The 24,325-nt window shown below is 40.5% G+C and overlaps 1 protein-coding gene across 5 annotated transcripts in view; it reads right to left on the reverse strand.

Annotated features, from left to right (window-relative positions):
• The window catches only part of Peak1 (pseudopodium enriched atypical kinase 1), a 230,520-nt gene that overhangs the window by 104,643 nt on the left and 101,552 nt on the right, over positions 1–24,325 (reverse strand). For all 5 annotated transcript variants that reach the window (XM_070042827.1, XM_070042825.1, XM_070042828.1 and 2 more), the window contains one exon: positions 15,204–15,368. The gene's annotated coding sequence lies outside the window, so the exon portion shown is untranslated. The remainder of the gene's footprint in view (positions 1–15,203; positions 15,369–24,325) is intronic.

The raw sequence follows: 24,325 nt of genomic DNA on the forward strand, positions 1-24,325 counted from the left end.
CTCCGTGTCTCTCAGCCTGTTTCCTTTCTTCCTTTGTCTTTCCTTTTGAACTATTCATTGGAAAAAGCTCTCCAGTTTTCTTCTGGAATGAATGCAGGATCATCATGTGTGTTTCTGGGGGTAGTAATTCTCTTTAGTTCTGGACTCCTGTTTTGCTTTCCTTAATGAATTCTGTTACTTGGGTGTTAGGCCTTCTATCTGTACAGTCTGGCACCTTCCTTCATGATATTCACTTCCTTCAAATCTTTAGTGATTCTGAATTGCTAGCTCATCTTTATTTATAGAGATAGTTTATTCATCTGTGATTAGTGTATATAATTATAGCAGTATGAGAGGGTAGGGGGTGCACAAAATGGTCCACTGTGTAGTGAACATGGATAGATATTTGGGGGTTCGTTATCATTTGTGGATACTGACAAATATTGCCTGCTTTGCCTCTCAGAGGCAAGGAGAAATGTGGCAGAGAGAGGCAGGATCACACACCTGACTGTCCTGCAGACATAAAGCTGCCCTTCGGATCCCACACTGCTTTCATAACATACTAGTCCTATGTGGAGTTTGCACTTCTCTTCTGTATTTCAATACCTTTTTCTGGGGTTCTTCATGCTTTCTTTTGGCCCATTTTACTTTGTTTCCTATCACAGTTGTCTTTGCTATTACATACTCTTTGGAGGAGGAGAGGAGGGCTATTTTAGGACTGTGTAGTAGCAAAGGAAGACAGCAGAATGTTCTCAGTGCTTCCCTGGGTACTGAAGTTAGAAACTGCTACGTTCTGATAGACATAAATGAACAATGCTGCATAGACTTCTGACTATGCTTCTCTTTCTATGGAAGCAGTGTATTTTCCCAGTGGTTTCTTTCTCTCTTTTAAATTTACTGTCTGTAAGTAGTTGTTCAAAGGGTTTCCATCACTCCTTCCACTGCTCTCCTCCAATCCCCCCAGCCCGCCCATGCCCTCAAGTCACCTAGTTCCATCTTCACAGATGCACATCCAATATTATGACTGCGTTCACCACCCGTTCTCTCTCTGTTTGCCTGCCCCACTCTACCCCTGACCACACCCCCCCCCCACATGTTCCAGCTTCCTGGTATTTGTTTTGTTCAGCTGTAGGTTAGTTGTTCAAAGGTGTTACACCATTGGAGTCCTCCTCCTCTGTACATGCCACATCTCAGCCAATTTGTTTTTGTATATATGCATATGACCCTGAATATATTTTCACATGTTTATAATTTAGAACTAACTTCCACAAGAGAAAACATGCATCTTTTGTCTCTCTGAGCCAGACTCACTTCTGTTAACCTAACTTTTTCCAGGTCCATCCATTTTCTTACAAATGACATAAAAGTATTCTTACTACTAGATGAGTAAAATTCCATTGTACATGAATCTCTCTCTCTCTCTCTCTCTCTCTCTCTCTCTCTCCTCAATTCACTCATCCATTGTAAGGCATCTGGGTATCCAGTGGTTTCTAACACTACATACACATATTGATGTTAAGAGCTGTCAATGCCAAAGTCTAGCTGGGCTTGAGTAGGTCACACCTGTAATCCTAGCTACTCAGGAGCCTGAGATCTGAGGATCATGGTTTAAAGCTAGTTCAGGCAGGAAAATCCATGAAATGCTTATCTCTAATTAATCACAGAAATGCCCAAAGTGGAGCTGTGGCTCAAGTGGTAAGAGTGCTAACCTTCAGCACAAGGAGCGCAGGGATAGCACCTAAGCCCAGAGTTCAAGACCCAGCACCAGAAAACAAGAACAAAAATAAAAAAAATCAAAGTCTAATCCCAGAAATTCTATTTTAATTGGAGTAAATTAAAATTTAAAATTAATTTCTCATTTACTCCAGAAATTCTATTTTAATTGGAGGAAATGAGGAACAACTTTGGGTTTGCAGAACCAGACAAATCTGCATTCAAATCAAGCTCTGTGACTAGATGAGAGCCTTGGTGTTTTACCATGTGGGGGCCTACCATCCTCAGTTGCAATAGGATTTACAAGATGGTATAAGGACTAGAGACAAAGTAAGAAGAGAGACCAGCACAGGCAAGGCAGACAGTAAATGTTTCATAAATGGCAGGTCTCCAGGTAAGCAGATGGTATTAAAAGGTAGATTAAGACTGGGCACTGGTCTTAGTTTGTACTCATTTTGATTTTTGAGAAATAGCTGGAGATGAGCAAAATAACTAGAAGGTGATGGATCCCAGGAATAAAAGAAACCACTGTTTTCCATGCATGAAGCAATCCAACCCTAATTATGGCCAGCTGGATGGTTTCGTTTTCAAGGATGTTTAGGATCTACAGAAATACAGTGGTGCACATCTGCTGATAATGTCTCCATCTTTATTGTTTATCACTAAGAAGTATGCCCAGCATGCAAAAAATACCTTCTTGGTCAGTAATACCAATTCTTTAAAAAGTTTCAGCTCAGGCTGGAGGCATGGCTCAAATGGTAGAGTGCCAGCCAACCAAATAAGTTGAGAGCAAGCTTGAGGATCTGAGTTCAAACTCTGGTGCCCACCCCCTAAAAAATAAAAATAACACAATTTCAATTTGTTTTCAAAAACAACTGTACTATGCCAGTACTAGGGCTTGAACTCAGGAACTTGAACTTCCACTTAGCTTTCTCACGTAAGCCTGTGCTTTACTACTTGAGGCACAGTTTCACTTCTGACTTACTGCTGGTAAATTTAAGATAAAGGTCCCATGAACTCTCTTGCTCAGACTGGCTTTGAACCATAATCCGCAGATCTCAGGCTCCTGAGAGGGTTACAGGTGTGAGCCACCAACACCCAGCTATAAGCAGAGTTTTCATCCCAGAGAAATGCTGGCAAGCAAATTAACAAGCCTAATTCAATGTTGGTAGAAATCCAAAAACATGTATCCCCAGTGGAAGACAGAAAGTTTCTTAAAAAAAATAACAAAACAACAACAGAACAAAAAAACCCTAAATAGTATGCTATGCTATGATATATCCTAGATCATTTTTTATCTACCCCAATGAGGTTGAAAACTAACATCATACAAAAACCTAACTATGGCTATTTATAGCAGCTTCATTCATAACTGCTAAAACATGGAAGCAATCACAGTCTCTCAGTAAGTGAACGGCTAAGCTACAATACAGCTAGGCAATGGAGCATTTTCTGGCACTAGAAAGAAGTAGGCTACCCAGCAGAAAAAGGTGTGAAGGACTGGGGTTTGTGAAGCTCACTGGCCGAGCACGTGCAAGGCCCTGGGTTGGATTCCTAGCACTGCACAAAAAGAGCTGAGGAAAACTTAAATGCACAGTTCACTGAATAAGGGAAGCAATTCTGGAAAAACTACATATTATCTGAGTTCAACTGTAAGACATTCTGGAGATGGGAAAACTACAATGACGGTAAAAAGATGGGTTGTTGCTAGGGTCTGAGGGCACAAGGATGCAAAGGTAGGGAAAAGGCAGTGAAACCCAGAATGGAATGCTGGAATGGTAGACACCTGCCATAATCCAGCTGTTCAGACCACAGGATGCCTGGCCCAAGGGTAAAGCCCTCATGTAAACTAAGGTCTTAAAGCCATTATGGCGGCCATCAGCCATTGGCAAATGCCAGTTGTAACAAGTGTGGTAACAGATGTTGACAAAGAAGGGGGTTGTATATGTGTGGGAATGGGGCAACCCGGGGAAACTTTGTTCCTTTTTAATGTTACAGTGAACTACTCAAATTTTACAAGAAAAAATTAAAAACCAACCACCAACCAAACAAAAAGCACTGCACATAAAACAAATCTCCAAGACTAGATGGGTTCACCGGCAAACCCTACCAAACACTTAAAGGAGAAATCACACCAATTTTAGACACTCTAGAAAGGAATACTCACATGCATTTTATGAGATCTATTTTACACTGGCAAAATATAAGTAAAAAAACTCAATTAATCAAAACTAGAAACCACTAGCCTTCAAACAAAAACACAAAAACTCTTCATGAGATGTTCTGGTAATATATAAGAACAATAACATGGCCCCCATCAAGCAAGTCCCATCTCAAATTACAAATTCAATGTTAAACAATGTATGTAATCCACAACATTCACAGCTCAGGGAGGAAAAGCTATCTGATGGCAATTGCTACTGGAAATTTGACAAAATCCACTGTGAAAAATAAAGCATTCAGCAAAGTGAGAATAAAAAGGAATTTCTTCTACATGATTCAAGAGCATTTGCAAACCCTCAAACAAAACAACAAGAAAAAACCCCACAGCTAGCATCCTATTCAACAATGAAAGGCCAGCCCCATGTCCCTGAAAGGAGGCAGACCAGGATGCCTGCATGCTTAGCATTCCTAGTCTGCTAGTCCTGAAAATCCTACACAGCGTGCCTTATGAAAAAGAAATAAAAGACATATGGATTGGAATGAAACTGTGACATTCGCATATGACATTTTTATGCACACAGAGAATCCCAAGGGATCTATAACACACACACACACACACACACACACACACACACACACACACACACACACACACACACATCTTTTAGAATTGTTTGATACTTAAAAGATTTTAGGATACAAGGTCAACATATAAAAACCAATTGCAGGACCAAGTGTAGTGGCACCTGCCTATAACCTGGCTACTCAGGAGGTTAAAATAGGATTTTCCAGGGAGCCAGAGTGAATTAAAAGACCTTATGACCTTACTCGGGCAGGGAAGGTGGCTCAGTAGTAGAGAGCTTGCCTTGCATGTATGAGGCCCTGGGTTCGATTCCTCAGCACGACATAAGCAAAAAAGAAAAAAACTGGAAGTGGCGCTGTGGCTCAAGTGGTAGAGCGCTAGCCTTGAGCTGAAGAGCTGAGGGACAGTGTCCAGGCCCAGAATTCAGGCCCCATGACCGGACCAAAAAAAAAAAAAAAAAAAAAAAAAAGGACCTTACTCAAGCCAGGCAGAGAAATGAATACCCATAATCTTAACTATTTGGGAAGCAGAGGAGGATTATGGTCTGAAAAATAAACTGAAGCAAAAAGGAGCTCAGTGCCAGTGGCTCATGACTGTGATTCCTTGCCACTCAGGAGGCTGAAATCTGAAGATCATAGCTGGAAACTAGTGCAGGCAGGAAAAATCTGTGAGATTCATATTTTCAATTAACCACCAAACAGCCAGAAGTGGTGCTGCGGCTCAAGTGGTAAAGTGTCATCCTCGCATAGAAAAAGATAAAGGTTAGCACTAGGTCCTGCGTTTACACCCCAGTATCAGCACACACATGTGCATGTGGACATAGGGACACACACACACACACACACACACACACACACACACACAGAGGTAAAGTACTTTCCTGCACGCATGGAGCCCCAAGTTCATATCTCATTACCAAAAAAAAATTGCATTTCTATATACATGCAATATGTTAACAGATAACAAAAACATAAAAGAAATGTCTTTCAGATCAGCTTAAAAACAGAAATCCTTGTATATATAAGAAAATCCTTGTATATATAAGAAAAAGGCATAGGAGCCATATGCTAACATGGTACCAATCTATAATCATGACAGTTGGAAAATTGAGGCAGGAGGATCACAAGTTCAAAGCAAGGCTGGACAACATAGTAAGGTGCCCCTCCCCCACCCCTACCGCATTCCCAAGAAAATACTCCTAAAAAGTAATAAAGTCAACGACCTAAATTAAGGAATACTCCATTCATTGGCGAGAAGTTTTCCTGTTCAATACATTTAATACAATTCTAATCAAACTCCTGTTTTTTCCCTTTGAACAATGATACAAATATTCCCCTTATCAGTAAATACCCTTGTACAGATTCTTTTTTTTTTTTTTTTTGGTTGATCGTGGTGCTTGAACTCTGGGCTTGGGCGCTATCTCTCAGCTCTTCAGCTCAAGGCGAGCTCTACCGGTTGAGCCACAGCACCACTTCCGGTTTTCTGGTGGTTTATTGGAGATAAGAGGCTCATGGAGTTTCCTGCCCGGGCTGACTTTGAACCACAATCCTCAGATCTCAGCCTCCTAAGTAGCTAGGATACAGGTGTGAGCCACCAGTGCCCGGCCTACAGATTCATTTTTAAATAGCTCAAGACTTTTATTTCATGTTATCCTAAAATTATTTACCCATTCCTTAGATGTTTGTTTCCTGCATTTATTTATTACAGTTTATTAGGTAAAATTCCCCTAATTTAACCTTGCACATCTTTATTTCATTAGGATAAACTTTCAGAAATTCAATTTCTGGTTGAAAGAGGACATATACTAGATTTTTGGTACACATGGTCAAATATGTGTACTGTCAAATGTGTACATTGTCAAACATATAGAAAAACTTTCACCTTTACATTTTGATTTAAAACATGCTTCCTCTGAAACCCTTTCTCTTGTTAGCCCTTTCCCACTGCTCAGTCTGTACAGCTATTTGGTCTCATTACATTACTGCAACATTTATTGGACTATAAGCAATTACTGCCTTAATAAGATATTATGCCTCTAGGCTATCTGCTTGCTAAGTGCATGTCTTCCAGGAAATCTAAGAGAAGAGAAAATTCAGAGTAATAAACTCATGGTCTGTGTAAGGGTTGAGAGCGCTGGCAGCAAAGGATGAGGTAATGGTAATGGAGTTAAGTGGTATTACCCAGTCTTCCATGAAAGGAGGCTATTCTAATTGCTCTTAGATTTTTCTATTGTTCTATTTAGTGTGCCGATTAAAAGGCAGTAGCTACAGGTAGGGTGTGCTTTTTTGTTGTTGTAAGTTATGGAAAAAAGTTCTCTCAAAATTCTTGTCAAATTCTGCAAAATGAGCTTAGTTCAGGTAGCTCATGTCTGTAACCCTAGCTACTCAGAGGCTGAGATCTGAGGCTTGAGGTTCAAAGCGGCCTGGGCAAAGAAGTCTAAGATTCTTATTTCCAATTAATCTGCAGAAAGCCACAAGTGGGGCTGTGACTCAAGTGGTAAAGCACCAGCCTTGAGCAAAAGAGCTCAGGGACAGCACCTAGAAGTTCAAGCCCTCTTACTGGTACGCACACGTGTATATACACACACAGACACAGACACACACATAAATCTGCAAATCTTCAAAACTCACCTATACTCTCTCTTAGATTCTTATCATGGCTCATGAAGATAACTTGTCTGATAGAAAAATCTAATAATCATTTAAAAGGACTGTTGTGTTTTATTCCACTTGAGAAATGAACTACACACTGAATAAGAAACTATCAAAGCATTCATTTTCTGCCAACGATAGCAATTAAGTCCAGCACTGACTATACTTCAATGATGAAAAATTAATAAGCTCGGTTAATTGTGAAAGACACAGGAAAGCCCAGCCGTGGGCACTGTGATTGTGCTGCCATTTGTTTTTTAGGAATTATTTGCTGAGAACCATTCTCCTAATTTCATTTTTTGTGCCCCAAAGTATATTGATTTTAAAATATGGCAGACCATGTATTGCTAGATTCCTGCGAACATTAAGCAAATACATTAGAGCAGGGGCATATTTTACATAACCATATGTGTCAGACTAAATTTAGGCTAAGCCAGAGAATAAATGCAACTCATATCTGATTTATATTTAACAAATATAGAGAGATAAGCTCCTATTTGGAAGGCCTACACACAGTTCCCATGGCAACTGCATAAACACTTTCTCATAAACATACAGTCATCTTCATTCTTTGTATCCCATTATATCTTTCTCCCCATACTGGAGGCTGGGGGAACCTAATTTATTCCCCAGGGGGGGAAAATCAATCAATGATTTCCTTAATCAGTGGCATTTGCAGAGTAGGTGGCATAGTTCTTTTTATGGAAAGCAATCTCTACCAACGCTCTTGCTATGTGACAGAAGGTTGGGAGAGAAGAGTTATTGGGTTTCAGAGATGTGTGCCTAGTGGCAAAAGCCAGTTCTTCAAAGGGAGCTGAGAACCCACAGAAGGCTGGCTAAGTGCTGGCGGGCACTTCCTGCTTATCCTTTTCCCAGGCCTCGAGTGTGACAGAAATCCCTACATTGGGGACATACTCTTTGTCCATTCTTAAGAGTTTTGGTAGTCTGAAAAAATTCCTCTGCTGATTTCCTTGTATGATAAAGATTGTATAGAATAGCCACTAGAGGCGAAACAAAAACCAAACAAAATAACAACAAAAAAACCTGAGAATTGAGGTTTGAAGCCAGCCAGACTTATTTCCAATTGATTAACAAAAAGCTGGAAGTGGAGGTATGGCTCAAGTGGTAGTGCACTAGCTTTCAGCAAAAAAAAAAAAAAAAAAAAAAGAAAGGTCAGGGTCCCAGGTCCCCAGACAGACAGACAAACAAAAAACAACAAATACCAAAAAACCCCAACAAATACCAAAAATCTATTTGCATCAGATAATAGCAATAAGGAAAGAAAAAAGGAAAGCAATCAGGTTCATTTGCTTGGTCTATTCTTTCAGCCTGAGGTAATTATCACAGATGCAAGTGGCAGCAGATGGGAGCTTCCATATTGGATTTTAGCTGGCAGATGAAGAATGTCTTGAAGTCCTCTAAGGGAAAGTGGATCAATTAACATTCTTCAGTGCTCAGAATACTCCAGCTCTTTACTCCTCTGCTGCCCTTGGAGCAGGGCTCACAGGGTCCAGGAGGGATGCACACACATGGTGACTAAGGTCTCTGCTGCTCACTCCTCGAGTCTTCATTTGGCACCACTGAAATGGGGCTTAGCACTCTTTATTGTTTATACCTGATTTCTTCACAGGGGCTTAACAGTATACCTCCTGCTTACCACAGTGCCCTGTGAATAGCAGATACCTAACCAGCTAGTGTGATAGATCAATCTTTATTCATCATGTATCTATGTCCTAAACCATAGGAGGTTTCCCACATTTTCAACTATTATGCAGTGTTTCCTCTACCAGTTGGAAGTGCCCATTCACATTGCTCTCTTTACCCTGGTTCTGCAAAGTGAATCTCTCTTCCCATCTATGGATTTATTTTTTATCTATTAATTTTTTGTGTGTGTGTGCACTGGTACCAGGGCTTGAACTCAGAGCCTGAGTGAAATCCCTGAACTATTTTGCTCAAGGCTAGTGCCTACCACTTGAGCCACAGCTCTACTTCTGGCTTTTTAGTGGTTAATTGAGATGCAAGTCTCAGACTTTCCTGCCCAGGCTGGCTTTGAACCTCAAACCTTAGATCTCAGCTTCCTCAGTGGCCAGGATTACCAGTGTGAGCCACTGGCACCTGGTGAGTGCCTTTTACTATAGTAAGTACATAGTGAATGTTCCTTCTAGAAGCATTTTAGATAAGGGAGGTATCTACATCATTATGCACTTGAAGTCCTCATGTTTAGTGATATTCCAATTGATTGAAATTAACTTAAAACCTTGACTTGTTAACTACATTTGGCACAGTGAGTTGTAGGCCACTGATATCTTCTTGACACCCACACTAATCTCTTTCACAATTTGCTACAGGCCCTCAGCCTCTTCTTCAATCATTCTTCACTGCAGGCCAGGTCCTGGGTGGAGCCACTTCAGCATTCTCGCTCTGGGTCTCCTGTGGTGTGCCTCCCCAGGGCCAGGCTGGACTCTGCCTGCACAGCTCTGCTTTGCAGCACGTCCTGCTAGGAATGCCAGGACGGAAGGGGAATGTCTGGTTATTTACCGGAGAATACTTCTGCTCAAATATCTGAGCACTACAGATGTTTCAAAATCAAATGTTCGAATAGCTCTAACACCATAGACTTTGTGACAAAATCTCAAAAGACACCAGGAGGAAAATCTTAGCCCCCAGCCTGGTGCTCTTAGAAGGTGGCAGGAACTATAAGAGTCTGGGCTAGGAAAAGGGCTTAGGTCACTGGGGCATGCTTCCAAAGGGAATAGAGACTCTAGCTCCTCTTCCTTTGTCCATTGATCCTGGCCACCAGACAGCCGCTGGCTTCTCTACCACTACTTGACAGGATGAACTGCCATGCAATAAGCCCTCAAAGACCAGGGACTGGACCATGTACCTCCAACACTGTGAGCCCAAACCACCCTTTCTGTTTTTAAGATGCTTTTCTTGGATATTTTGTTACAGTAACAGAAAGCTAACTAACACATATGGGTTGTGCTTTGATAGCCTATCTAGTTATCACTAAGTCCTAAATATTTCTTCCTTGCTTTCCTTCATAGACTTGTACATTTTCCATTTCATTCTATGCTCTATGTTTAGGGAAATTCTGTATCAAGTATACACTGAGGTTCTGGTTTGTTTTGGCCTGTGAGTATCAGTCACTCCAGCACCATTTGCTGAACAGACATCCTCCACTTGATTAATTAATCGCCTCTACACCTTTACACCGCAAGATCAGTTGGTGCTGTGACATGGATCTGGCCTTTGGGGAAGTCTCATATGTTGAATGCTTGGGTCCTAGGAAAGCAAGGTATGGGGGTGGGTTCTTTTAGAGGCGATGGGTTTGACAGTTCAACCTCATAAATGGAGTCAGGTCCCTGCGGGGCTGGCCTTGAAGGGCAGATCTAGTCTCTGACCGCTGCCTTCACCCCTGCTTCCTGGCTGCCAGGAGGTGAGCAGCTCGCCTATGCCGTGCGTCTGCCTTGCCTGAAAAGTCCTGGGACCAGCAAGTACAGACCAGAACTTCCGAAACATGAGCCAAAATAAGTCTTTTCTTCTTCATTTTTTCCACAGCAGTGAATAGCAGAGCTGGTGAGACTTGTGTGTAGCTAGCTCTGGGTTCGTTACTTGAACCCACAGATAAGATACATTCCTATTCCACTATCTGTAACCTACTCAACTACTGTGGTTATATTATGCCTTGCACACAGGTAAAGTGGTCCTGTGCTTTCACAATTATTTTAGGTATTCTGAATCTCCTACCTTTCCATAGATTTTAGGATTCTCTCTCTCTCTCTTTCTCTTTCTCCCCCCCCCCCCTTGGATTTAGGAATTGAGTTAAGTTGGTATATCAATTAGGGAAGAATTTATAGGTCTACTATGTTGAATTCTGATGGTAGGTTCTACAGCACTTAGCCTTTTACATTTAATAGAACAAGAAGCACCTATTTGAAGAAACAATATATAAAGTGAACAGGAAATCTGCACCATTAAGATTAACTGGTCTCTGAATCCAGTACTATCTGAGCTTCTAAAGGCAGAATCATCCTGTGAGATTTCAAACCACTGAAGAAAGGCACATAAAACATCAGGAGAAGACAGAGAAATATAAAGCTCAGTTTAGATTTTTCCCATTCATGTCTCTTTTTTTTCCTACTCTGTCTTTACCACAAATAAAATGTAGGGATTGCCATTATAACTTTCAATGAAATTTACATAGTTTTATGTAAAATGTTTTGGTTTTGGGACTTGAACTCAGGGCCTTTGTACTATCCCATAGTCTTTTCATACGAGTCTAGTACTTTACCATTTGAGACACAGTTTTTTGGTGGTTAACTGGAGATAAGATTCTCACGGACTTTTCTGCCCCTGCTGGCTTTGAACCATGATTCTCAGATATCAACCTCCTGAGTTAGCTAGGGTTATAGGCATTAGTCACAGGCACCCAGATAAGTTATCTTTTAAAAAGCCACATTAAAATTTTCTTTTACATTATAGAACATGTTAAAAACACAAAACAAGTTGGGCGCCAGTGGTTCATGCCTATAATTCTAGCTACTCAGGAGGCTGACATCTGAGGATTGAGGTTCAAAGCCAACTTGGGCAAGAAAGTCCATGAGCTTCTTATCTCTAATGAACCACCAGAAAATTGCAAGTGAAGCTGTGGTTCAAGTGGTAGAAAGCTAACCTTGAGCAAAAAAGCTCAGGGACATCACCCAGAACCTGAGTTCAAGCCCCTCAACTGACAAAAACAAATAAAAACAGCCTAGGCTTCTCCGCATCAAAATCATTCCCTAAGATATTGTGAAACATATGTGTAAAAGGCCCATCAAACCTTGTGCATTTAAGATTCTGGACAGGTTTCTATCTAATGGTTCGCCATGGTGATCATGTTTTGCCTCTAATACATTCCCTCACTCACAAGGGCTGTGGCTCACACCCGACAAAATGATCTTAAAAACTAGGTGTTTAGCATAACCTTAGCATGACATAGCTAGAATGCCATTCTTTACGTTTATCAAGGGTCCCTGATAGTTTGTGCAACTGAAAATCTAAAATTACTAGCTCTGTAAGTTAGAAACTACATGTACTGCACAACCAAAAATCTGAGTCAACGGACACAGATTTAAATTTTGGAGGCACTCAGCTTACAGAGGAAAATAATAATAATGCATGAGTGTTGAAAGTCTTCTGTAGTGTTTTGTACCTCACAGACCTACATCCTGAGGGTGGGCATGGCTGGAGAGAAGTGGTGTAGTTCTGTTTAATTTTGTAAGGAGATGGAGGAGTTTGACTGTGCCTCAGTGACACCTTAATGCTGAAAAAAATCAAGTAGCTTAAAAAGTGGAAATGAATGACCAGAAAAACCCTGTAGATTTCAACAATCCTATCCACAGTAACCCCAAATCACTAGGAAATGGATTGAAATGGGATGAGGAACTCTATAATGCACGGTACACAGATGGCAGTAAGTATCTACACAAGGATTATGGAAACAGAAATAATTAAACTTAGGGCATGGATGGAGAAGACCGGGAATTCTGGAGACTTCCTATGTATTATTATACCTGAGAAAGTGATCATTCGGCACTTTAACTTCTGCTGTATTGAAAAGTATCTTTTGTGAATTTAAACTGTTTTATTGGTTGAGGGGTGATGTGGCTATGTAACTACCAGTGACTAGATCACAGAAGAGCACTAGTTAGTTTTAAGTTAGAAGTTTAACCTACAACTGGAAAATTGTTCATAAAACCACTGTTAATGTTATTGGGTTTTTTAAATTATTACTTTAGTGAAGAAAAATTATAGTAAAAATATTTTTTAAATCACTCTTAAGATATTTTATCAAACTCATGTTAGCACATCAAAGAGTAATTGAAACATTTTTTTGGTGTTTGGGGTATCTAGGATTATACATATGTTGAACCACTGCATTAAAACAAGTCCAAATGTTAGGCATGGTGGCTCATGCCTATAATCCTTGCTACTTAGAAGGTAGAGATCAAGGGATCAAAGTTTGAGGATAGCCTAGGTATAAACATTCATATAATTTTGTCTCAATTAATGACAGGGAGGCACAGTGTTGTGCACCTTTCTTTCCTTTTGGATATGACTAATTTCACCCATGGTGACAATTATAATTCATCTAATTCATTAAAAAGTAACCTAGCTAACTCAGGAGGCCGAGATCTGAGGATTGCAGTTTGAAGCCAGCCTGGGCAGAAAAGTCCCTGTGAGACTCTTATTTCCAATTAACCACTCAAAAACTAGAAATGGTGCTGTGATAGAGCACTAGCCTTGAGCACAAAGAGGCAAACGGACAGCACCCAGGTCCTGAGTTCAAGCCTCATGACCAACCAAGAAAAAAAAAAAAAAAAGAAGTAAGTGACATGGGTATAAGGACTGCATCCCAGGTAGAAGTGAGAACACACCTTGAAAATAACCAATGGAAAAAGGAGCTGGAGGCAAGGCTCAGGTAGCAGAGCGCCTGCCTTGCAATCTTCTGAGTTCAATCCTCTGTACATACAAAAAATAAAAAAAATCAGGTACTGTATTCCTTAGAATCTTTAGGATCACAACATGATACTATACTTAGTGGATGTTTCACATTTCCTGCATTTTACAAGGAACTAGTTTCAGCTTAGACCCCTGTATTTCTAATATGTAAGTGAAATTATCTGTCAAAAAATAAAATTAAGGAAATCTAATGAACAAGTTATAGTTGTTCACTATGATACCATAAAAATTGTAAGTATTTTGTTCTTTATTAAATATTCATTGAAATAATTTTGGCCTAAGATCAAAAAGAAGGTTGATGATTTCAAATATTTATATGATTGCTTTATACTATACTTGAAATCTAACAGTCTTTGTAATTTCACAACAAGAAAATTTTTGTGCCCTACCTGTTAGGCACACCTCTAGCCCAGTCTGTCACTGATTATCTTATAGAGGGAGATTCATAGACTTTCCTTCTGGGACTGGCCTTGAACTAAGATCCTCAGCCTCCTAAGCTAGGATGAGTCACTAGTGCTCAACAGCCTCACTTGGAAGCCTTTTTTTAAAATAACTTCTTGCCCCATTTTCTTTCTTCTCCACTGGTATTACAGTAAGAATTTTTTATAGCTTATTTTTTCAAATGTATCTTTTTTCTATTTTGGATCCTATACATTTTGTAACTCTCAATTCATGTAAGATGATTTAAGGTAGAGAAGGGCAAAGGAGAAAATAAAGATGAAATAAAAATAGGACGTCAGCTATGAAAAGAGAAAAAGAGCCCAGATGTCAAGTAAGACTAAAAAAAAAAAAAAACCCATGAAATAAAACTCAAAAAACAAGACCCAAAACCCTTTGAGTATTTGAAAAGAACTGCTTGCTATTTATGTTACTTGGTTTATTTCTGTTGAATGAAAAAATATTTGGTGAGGGATGGACTTATAAATGCATTTTTTTTTTTTGGGTCCGGTCGTGGGGCCTGAACTCTGGGCCTGGGCGCTGTCCCTCAGCTCTTAAGCTCAAGGCCAGCACTCTACCACTTGAGCTACAGCGCCACTTCCAGCTTTTTTTTTTTCTGCTTATGTGGTGCTGAGGAATCGAACCCAGGGCCTCATGCATGCAAGGCAAGCGCTCTACCACTGAGCTACCTTCCCAGCCCTTATAAATGCATTATTATATACCACATTCTTCCTCAAACAAGCTTAAATTTTCTTAAGAAAGGGGAGGGTGTGCTGGGTTCAGGGGCCCACACCTGTAATCGTAGCTACTCAGGAAGCTGAAATGTGGAGGATTGTGGCTTGAGGCCAGCCTGGCAGAAAATCCAAGAAGGAGAAAGCCAGAAGTGAAGGAGTGCCTCAAGTGGTAGAACACCAGTTTTGAGTGAAAAAGCCAAGCAAAAGAGAGGCCCTGAGTTCAAGCCCCAGGACCAGTGTGTGAACATGCATGAGCATACCACCCCAACACACAATCAATACTTTTAAACAAACATTAATGACCAAAGTCTGAAATAGGCAAATATAAAATAATTTGGCATTTATGAAGTAAACACTTCAACTTTAAAAGGAATCCTTTTAAGCCAAATGTAAGTTCTTGGTAGAAACACCATGATAGGGAGATTGTGGTCATTGTACCGTTTGAATTTGAAGCACCTCATGGGTTCTGGTGGTGGTGACAGTTTTAGCAGCTGGTGTTACTTTCCTTTATAACTGCAGTGTCGTTTGGGTCTTTCCAAAATGAATAGCCTTTCTTTCTTGCCTCTCATTTCTTCTGGTAGTTTCTGAAGACAGCGATCTTTACTGCAAAAGAAAAAAATAAATACAACAGCTAAACTGGAGAGTAAATTAGTTTCAACTATATTGGATACCTTTCTTTCCTTTTGGATATGACTAATTCCACCCATGGTGACCATTATAATTCATCTAATTCATTAAGAAGTAACCTAGCTACTCAGGAGGCTGAGATCTGAGGATCGCAGTTTGAAGGCAGCCTGGGCAGAAAAGTCTCTGTGAGACTCTTATTTCCAATTAACCACTCAAAAACTGGAAGTGGTGCTGTGGTAGAGCAGTAGCCTTGAGCACAAAGAGGCCAAGGGATAGCACCTAGGCTCTGAGTTCAAGCCTCATGACCAACCAAAAAGAAAAAGAAAAAAAAAAAAGTAACTTCCTGGAAGTGGATCTGTGGCTCAAGTGTTAGAGCACTAGCTTTGAGCAAAAGAACTGAGTGCCCAGGCCCAGCCCCAGAACCAGCACAAAAATCAACCAACCAACCAATTAATAAAACAAATAGAATTTAAGAAGTAATTTCCCTGTGTAGGTAAAGACCAAATGGAACCTTATACTTGATAAATCTCATGTCCTATCTAAGAACCAGGTACATGAATCACAAGGACATAAAGCAACAGATTTGCTAGAACACCATTTAGCTGTTCTTGCAGACTTATTTTGCTAGCAGTAGATGGATAGTCACTGAGTGAGAAATCATTAACCAAGACCTCACCTCTACAAAAATGACTCTTGTTGGGCACCAGTGAGTGGCTTACCAAAACCTCACCAAAATAAATGAGAAGAAATTACATCACTCAATATTACATATCTGGTCAGTGGCAGAAAAGCTTTAGGGAGAAAATGCAATTTATGCCAGTTTTCTTTTTATTTTTCAACTTTTATCCTCATACTTTTTCCCACTCTGACCCAAAACTCCACCCGGCCCTCCCCATTACAGCCTCCCCCCCCACCCCCCCCACCTCTCCCACCGCACCCTTGTGAGTCCAGAAAACCTTGCTTGGTTACAGCGGCTTGGCTATGATTGGATGGTGAACTTCTCCCTCAGCTCTTCCAATTTTCTTTTTGAATTTGAATATTTTAAAGGTGAACATTTGGTATATTTGTGTGATTTGCAGGCAAGATACTATGTGATTTGTAGACAAGATATATATAGTTGGATCTCACAATTTTATCCAGTCAGAAAATTTTCTGGACTCTGAAGAGTTGAGTCAATTCATATTTAAACTCACTTCTGAAATGAAATCTGCCATTCTGATCTGTGTGGATGATTTCTATGATCATTCCTGCTGCTTTCCTCCTTCATTCTATAGGTCTCACACTCTGCTGCCCAGACCAGTCTGAAGTTCTTCAGCTCAGGCTTGTTCAAAAGAGTGGCCAACACTGCAGGCATGTGCCACCAAACCTTGCTTCTGACATAACCTTTGACACTATCTAATCTCTCAAAATCCTACAGGCTCAAATGTGTGCAATCTTGTTTACTTTGCTGTTTAACTTAAGAGTAGGAAGTGCTTTTGAGTAAAAATATCACTGAGCACTGAAAAAACAAAGGTCTCCTAGGAAAAAGTTATGGTGAGCTTTTTATCTACCCAGTGTAGGGGTTGTTGAGCCATGACCCATGAGACAAGTCTCACCCGACACCTCGGAATATGGGGGGGAAAAAACAATAAAAAAACACCAGGCACCAGTGGCTCATGCTGGTAATCCTAGCTATCCCAGAGGCTGAGATCTGAGGATCACAGTTTGAAGCCAGCCCAGGCAGAAAAGTCCTTCAAATTCTTATCCACAATGAACCATCAAAAAAGCCAGAAGTGGAGCCAGCCTTGAGCAAAACACTCAGGGATAGCTCCTAGACCCTGGGTTCAAGCCCTAGGACCGGCGCGCGCGCGCGCGCGCACACACACACACACACACACACACACACACACACCCAGCACCAACACACACACACACACCCAGCACCAACACACACACACACACACACACACACACACACACACACACACACACACACACACACACACACACACACACAAAATTAAAATCAAAGGCTAAGTGGAGCCACAAAAATTATATGAAATTTAAATTTCATTGTCTAAAAATAAACATTTCAGCCAACTCATTTATTTCTGTATTGTCTATGGCCACTTCTGTACTACAAAGGCTGAGTTGATTAGCTGGCCCAGGACCAGACACCCACAATGTCTAAGAATACACAATGGAGCCCATTACAATTAACATTTGACAATTTCTGATGCAAAGTAAGTTCCACATGGCTACCCCCTAAAATTATAGGATATGTATTTCTAAACACTAAACCAATTGGTTCATTTGTATCCTTATGCCCACTGGTATTTATTCTTTTATGTTTCCAATGAACTGCTAATACATTAACAATTACCATAATAGGGAGATCAAGTTCATTTTCCTGATTTGTATCACACATCATTCTCTTCTTGTTAGACTCTGATTTAAAGCTGCCACTTGGCTCTTGGAAGAAAAAATGTTAAGGAATTGTTACAGTAAAGACAAGCTCATTTATAACAATAACGGGGGGGGGGGGTTAATCAATGGTTAAGTATTAGGGAAGAAAAACTGTTTCCTGGGAACTTCTGATTTTGTTCAGGTGTTAGTATTAAAGCTCATCCTAGAGTGATTCCCCTTCTGACTCGGAGTAAGCTGCCAGAGAGAGGACAAAGCATAGGAGAGAACTATTTTCAGGGGCTGGGAAGGTGGCTCAGTGGTAGAGTGCCTGCCTTGCATGCATGAGGCCCTGGGTTCGATTCCTCAGTACCATATAAGCAGAAAAAGCCAGAAGTGGTGCTGTAGCTCAAGTGGTAGAGCATTAGCCTTGAGTAAGAAGAGCTCAGGGACAGCATCCACGCCTTAAGTTCAAGGCACACAACAGACTGCCGGGGGGGGGGGGGGGAGTCAAATGAGGGGGGGAGTCAAATAGAGAGAACTATTTACAGACTCAGGCAGTCCAGGACTGAGATCCCTTAGAAAAAGGCCAGTCCTCCCATCAGCCAGGCTCCTAGCCAGGAAGCGATTTACCACTTCAGTGGGGAGAAAGCCCCCACATGGAGCCTGGTAATCCTGCTAAACAGGGAGGCCAGGATGGCCAGAATCTAGGGAGGAGAGTTGAAGGGTTTCTTGAATGTTCAGCCACACATAACTTTACCGAGAAAGGTAATACTGTCTTGAGAGCAAGGATGGAACTCCTAAAGACAGAAAAATTACCAGAGTTATAACAGGAATCATTCTCAGAGCTGGCATGGAGCCAGGAATCCATGTTCTCTCCACTCAACATACAAAGATGGAAGTAGGGACCAGGCAGAGGGAACACACCAGCCACGGGGGTGATGGTGAAGGATTTGGGGGGGCCGGGGGGGGCAGGAGAAGAAGCCTGCAATACAGACTTTCCTAGCTAAGTCTCAAGCTAGCTTGTAAGCCTTGAAAGGAACAAACTAACAAAGAATTAAGGAAAAATGCCTTTAGGAAAAAGTCTAATATTTTTTAAAGGGGCTCAACAAAACCAAGAATTCAAAAATGTCAATTTCACACATATTTGTCTTTTAGTTAAAAAAAATAAATGACTGGCGACTGGCATTCTAGGAAGCAGGAAAATCCATCGGTAGAGAGCAGAGATAGACCAAGAAATAACGGAAGAGCAAGCAAAGGCATTAGAAGGTCTGTGTTGATTATGCCCTATATTAAGATACAAGTGATGCTGAAGGGTGACACTGATTAGGATGCACTATATTCATAAACCCCTTTGTTAATGGCACCTCCTTTGTACAATTTCTTAAAGATAATCAAAGAGATTTTTAAAAGAATGATTAAAAAAACAAATGAAAACAGGGATATGGTGAGTTATGAAATGGGATGGTTTATTCAAACCAACCTCTACAGACAAAAATTCTAATAATGAAGATGAAATTGCATTGGATAGACTGGCAATAACTTATATACTGAAGAAAAAAGGTAACTGTGAACTGACAGATTAAGTAATATAATTTATTTAAAACAAAGCTCAGATCATGGAAAAACTTATAAAACGTGTTAGTTCATAACAGAAGTGGAATACTATTCAATAATACATTGTAATTTACATATTAGAATAACAGAGCAAGAAGTAAAAAAGTACAAGAACAAATAATAAGCCAGTGGCGCAAAGAGTCACACCTCAAATGGATCAAAAGAGGAGATTAAATTAAGTCCTTAAGCCTAACTCAAAAGAAAGGTTAACCAAAAACAAATAAAATAGCAAGATGGTTAAATTCACCCATATCAAGAATACACTAACCACAGCTCAGCTAAATACTCCACTTAAAAGGCATATTAAGGGATTGGGAAGGTGACTCACTGGTAGAGTGCTTGCCTTGAATGCATAAGGCCCTGGATTCGATTCCTCAGCACTACAAAAGCAGAAAAAGCCACAAGTGGTGCTGTGGCTCAAGTGGGAGAGTGCTAGCCTTGAGCTAAAGAGCTCAAGGACCGTGCCAAGGCCCAGAGTTCAAGCTCCATGACTGGCATACACACACAAAAAAAGGCATATTAAAAGGTCACAAATATAGCCAGGCACTGGAAGCTCACACCTGTAATCCAGCTACTCAGGAGGCTGAGATCTGAGGATCGAGGTTCGAAGCCAGCCTGGGCAGGAAAGTCCATGAGACTCGTATCTCCAATAAACCACCAGAAAACTAGAAGTGGTGCTCAAGTGGTAGAGCCCTAGCCTTGAGCTGAAGAGCTGAGGGACAGCACCCAGGCCCAGAGTTCAAGCCCTATGACTGACAAAAAAAAAAAAAAAAAGTCTCAAATATGTACTAAGAATTGCATAGGAGAAACAGACTAAAAGTAAAAGAACATCAGTAGCTCCTGTTTGTCATCCTAGCTCCTTGGGAGACTGTGATCTGAGGATCACAGTTCAAAGCCAGTCCAAACAAGAAAGTTCGTGAGACTCTCATTTCCAGTTGACTACCAAAAAGCCAGAAGTGGAGCTGTGACTCAGGTGGTGGAGTACTAGCCTTGAGCACAAAAGCTCAGGGACAGTAGTACCCAGGCCCTGAGTTCAAGCTCCAAAACCAGCACGAAAAAGACAAAAAGAAAAAGAAAATTGAAATCTTAGGTTTAAAGAGTATCTTTACATCAGACAAGGTAGAAAGTAAAACAAAGATTGTCAAGAAATAATGAGGAATATTTCATAGTGTTCAAAGGACTAACTCCTTTAAAGGATGGGAGAATTCTACATATGTATGTTTGTAATACCAGAGATGCCAAACCTGCAGGAATGATGGAAGAAACAAAGTTACAAAGGGAACATCAGTATTTTTCTCTCATTAACTGGAAGAACAATGTTACCAAAAGCAGGGACACACAAGAACTGAGATTTATAGAACATTTCAGCCCTCAGCAACAAGATAAAATTTTTTTACAATGTCCATGAAGCAGCATTCATCAAGACAATCTGCTACAGCAGGAATAAGTCTTTACAAATGGGAAGAACTGAAGCTATACACAATGTCTTCTATCACAATGGAATTAAATTAGAACACAATCATAGGAGGACAATGGAATGGAACCAAATATTTAGAAAACAGGCAATAATAATAAAAACAATCTGTACAATATAAAAAAATCACAAAGGAAATTACATAATATTTTGAACTGAATGGAAATAAAAACCCTCAAATTTATGAAATCCGGCTTAAAAGAAACTTTGAGAACATTGATTGTTTTCTCTGCTTTTATTGGGAGGTCAAGAGCCTAAAAGCAATTATCTAAGATTCTACCACAGGAAGTTAGAGGGGAAAAAAAGGAACAAATTAAAGCAAAGTAAATGTAGAATAATAACAAAGAACAGAAATCAATAAAATAGACACCCAAAAAATAGAGAGGAAAAAAAATCAATAGAACAAAAATTGGCTCTTTCAAAGAACATCAGTGAACTAAGCCTGTAGTTGGAAGACAGACATCATCAATATTCAAGAGGAAAAGAGACACATGAAACAGCGCTGAAGGCCACTCAAATGTGCCAGCAAGAGCTAAGCGGTGCTTTAAGTGAAAAGGTGAATGTTCTCAACTAGTAAGGAAAAAAGGGGTCAAATGCTGAGGTTGCAAGGCTTCATAGTAAGACCAAAACATGGATCAAACAGAGTTGGGTGTGTGCCATAATTACAGGTATTTGGGGGTCCTGGACAACACCCTCTGTGGATAAGTGGGGGGTACTGCCATCTCAGGGTACATGGTAATAGTGGAATAATTCTGTATTGTGAATGCAGGGTTGGTTATATGAATATCTATCTATCTATCTATCTGATGAAACACCAAAGAACTATATATTCACTTTATACAAATATCAGTTTCCTGGAGTTGATCTGGCTCTGAAGTGAAGTAAGGAGACTGGGTCTAAGTAACATGGTCTAGTTCTCACAGCCATCCCTATGCCTTGCTGATGGAGGGGGCTTTCCACCCAGTGCTGAAAAGCCTAGAGGTGGGAGAGGCCATTCATTGAATTGCACATATAATGCTGTTCAGCCTTTGGAGAACTTTTGATACATAGAATGCTGGCTTTCAGTTTCCCCAAATGGTTAGATTCACTCCCCTGTGAGTAGCCTCTAAGTATCATCATCCTACATGAATAATTTGAGACATATCCCCTACACAAAAAGTTTAAGCTGACACCTGAGCTACTTCCCTAGATGGAAAGTTTTGCCGGTACCTGAGCATTTCCCAGGTAAGGTCTGCTTTTGTTAAGGCTCAGTCTCCACCCCAAGCATGCGGTTTTTGTCTTTAAAAGCCTGGTTCAAGCGCTGTTCTGGGAGGTAGGTCTTTTGAGACAGGAGTCCACCTGCAGACACAGGTTCTCCAATGAAGACTCTCAATTTGACCTCTCAAAATGTGGCTCTCTCTGTATTCTCATGACTCAGTTCCTGTATAACATCGGTTACAACTGGGTGAATGGACTTTTTGTCATAGGTTCATAACCTACGTAGGTTTGTATGAATTTATTATTATCTCAAAGTAGAAAGTTAAAAAAGTTAATTAACTGTTAGCTATTTAGGAGCTTAGTGTCAGGGTCCTGGCTATCTCTGAAAAAAAAAAAATAGCATAGCATCCTTTTTTTTTTTTTGGTGGGTTGTGAGGCCTGAACTCTGGGCCTGGGTGCTACCACTGAGCTCTTCAGCTCAAGGCTAGCGCTCTACCACTTGAGCCACAGTGCCACTTCTGGCCTTTTCTGCTTATGTGGTGCTGAGGAATCGAACCCAGGGCCTCATGCATGCAAAGCAAGCACTCTACCACTGAGCCACCTTCCAAGCCCAGCATCTTTATTCCTAATAGTTAAAAACTAAAAATAAGAAATCAAGCTGACCAGGAGCCGGTGGCTCACACCTATAATCCTAGCTACTCAGGATGCTAAGATCTGAGGATACCGATTCAAAGCCAGCCTGGGCAGGAAAGCCTGTTGAGACTCTTATCTCCAATTAACACCAGAAAAATGGATGTGGTGCCATGGCTCAAATGGTAGAGAGCTCGCTTTGAGCAGAAAAGCTAAGGGACAGTGCCCAGGCCTAGAGTTTAAGCCCCACGACCAACCCCCTCCCCACAAAATCAAACTGAATAGGTTATATATGATTCCAACTGCATAACATTCTGGAAAAAGAACATGAAAACCATAAAAGACCTTGCTAAGGGTCAGAGAGAAGGGAGACCTCACTTGATACTGTGATGGCTGACACAAAGCCTGCAGTTGTCCAGACCCTTACAAATCCACACCAAGAATGAACTCTGATGTCAGCTGTGGACTTTAAAATGCATATGCAGGATGTCTGCTTCATTTATACAACATTCTGAAATGGGCAGTGCTATGGTAATGGAGTACACATCAGTACATACCTTAGACTGGGTGTAGGGAAAAGTTTGGACCACAAAAGGTAAGGCCTGAAAGGGATTTCTGGGAGAAAGGGATTACTGATCTCTTTCTTTATAGTGGAATTCACATAAAACTGTGCATAGAACTTATTTTGTTTATTTTTATGGAGATGGACAAAGAGGTTACAGTTATGTACGTCAGGTAATAAGTATCTTTTTGAACAGTGTCACCTCTTCGCTCATTTTCTCCCTACAGAACTTATTTTTAAGTACATTTTATTATGAATTTTAATTAAAAGCAATAATAAAATTATTTGTCATAATTTTTCAAATCCTAGCTGCACTTTTTATAATTATATTTATATTTTATTTATTCATCCATTTATATTTTATTTATTCATTTACTTAGATGCTAGTACTGAGGCTTAAACTTAGAGCTTGGGCTGTGTCCCTTAGCTCTTTTGTTCAAGGCTGTCTACCAATTCTTGCTTTTTGAACTAGGAAATTAACTAAATTAGAGATAAGAATCTCATAAACTTCCCTGCCTGGGCTCTCTTAAGTCCGTGATCCCCAGCCAGGCACTGGGCTTGTTATCCTAGCTATTTAAAAGGCTGAAATCTAAGAATTGTGGTTTGAAGCTAGCCTAGGCAGGAAAGTCTGTGAGACTCTTACCTCCAAAAAACCACTCAGAAAAAGCCACAAGTAGTGCTATGGCTCAAGTGGTAGAATGTTAGCCTTGAGCAAAACAAGATCAGGGACAGCACGTAGGCCCTGAGTTCATGGCCCAGGACCTGCAACACACACACACACACACACACACACACACACACACTCGATCCTCAGATTTTAACACACACACACACATACACACACACACACATACACACTCGATCCTCAGATTTTAACACACACACACACATACACACACACACACACACACACACACACACACACACACACACACACACACACACACACACACAAACTCGATCATCAGATTTTAGCTTCCTGAGTAGCTAGGATTACAGATGTGAGCCACCAGCACCCAGCTTGTTTTTCTTTAATTTTAGTCTATCTCTAAGTAGTTGTACAAAGTGGTT

The sequence above is a fragment of the Dipodomys merriami genome, unplaced genomic scaffold (assembly GCF_024711535.1).
Source record: "Dipodomys merriami isolate MVZ:Mamm:240054 unplaced genomic scaffold, mDipMer1.0.p SCAF_33, whole genome shotgun sequence".
Taxonomy (NCBI): Eukaryota; Metazoa; Chordata; class Mammalia; order Rodentia; family Heteromyidae; genus Dipodomys; species Dipodomys merriami.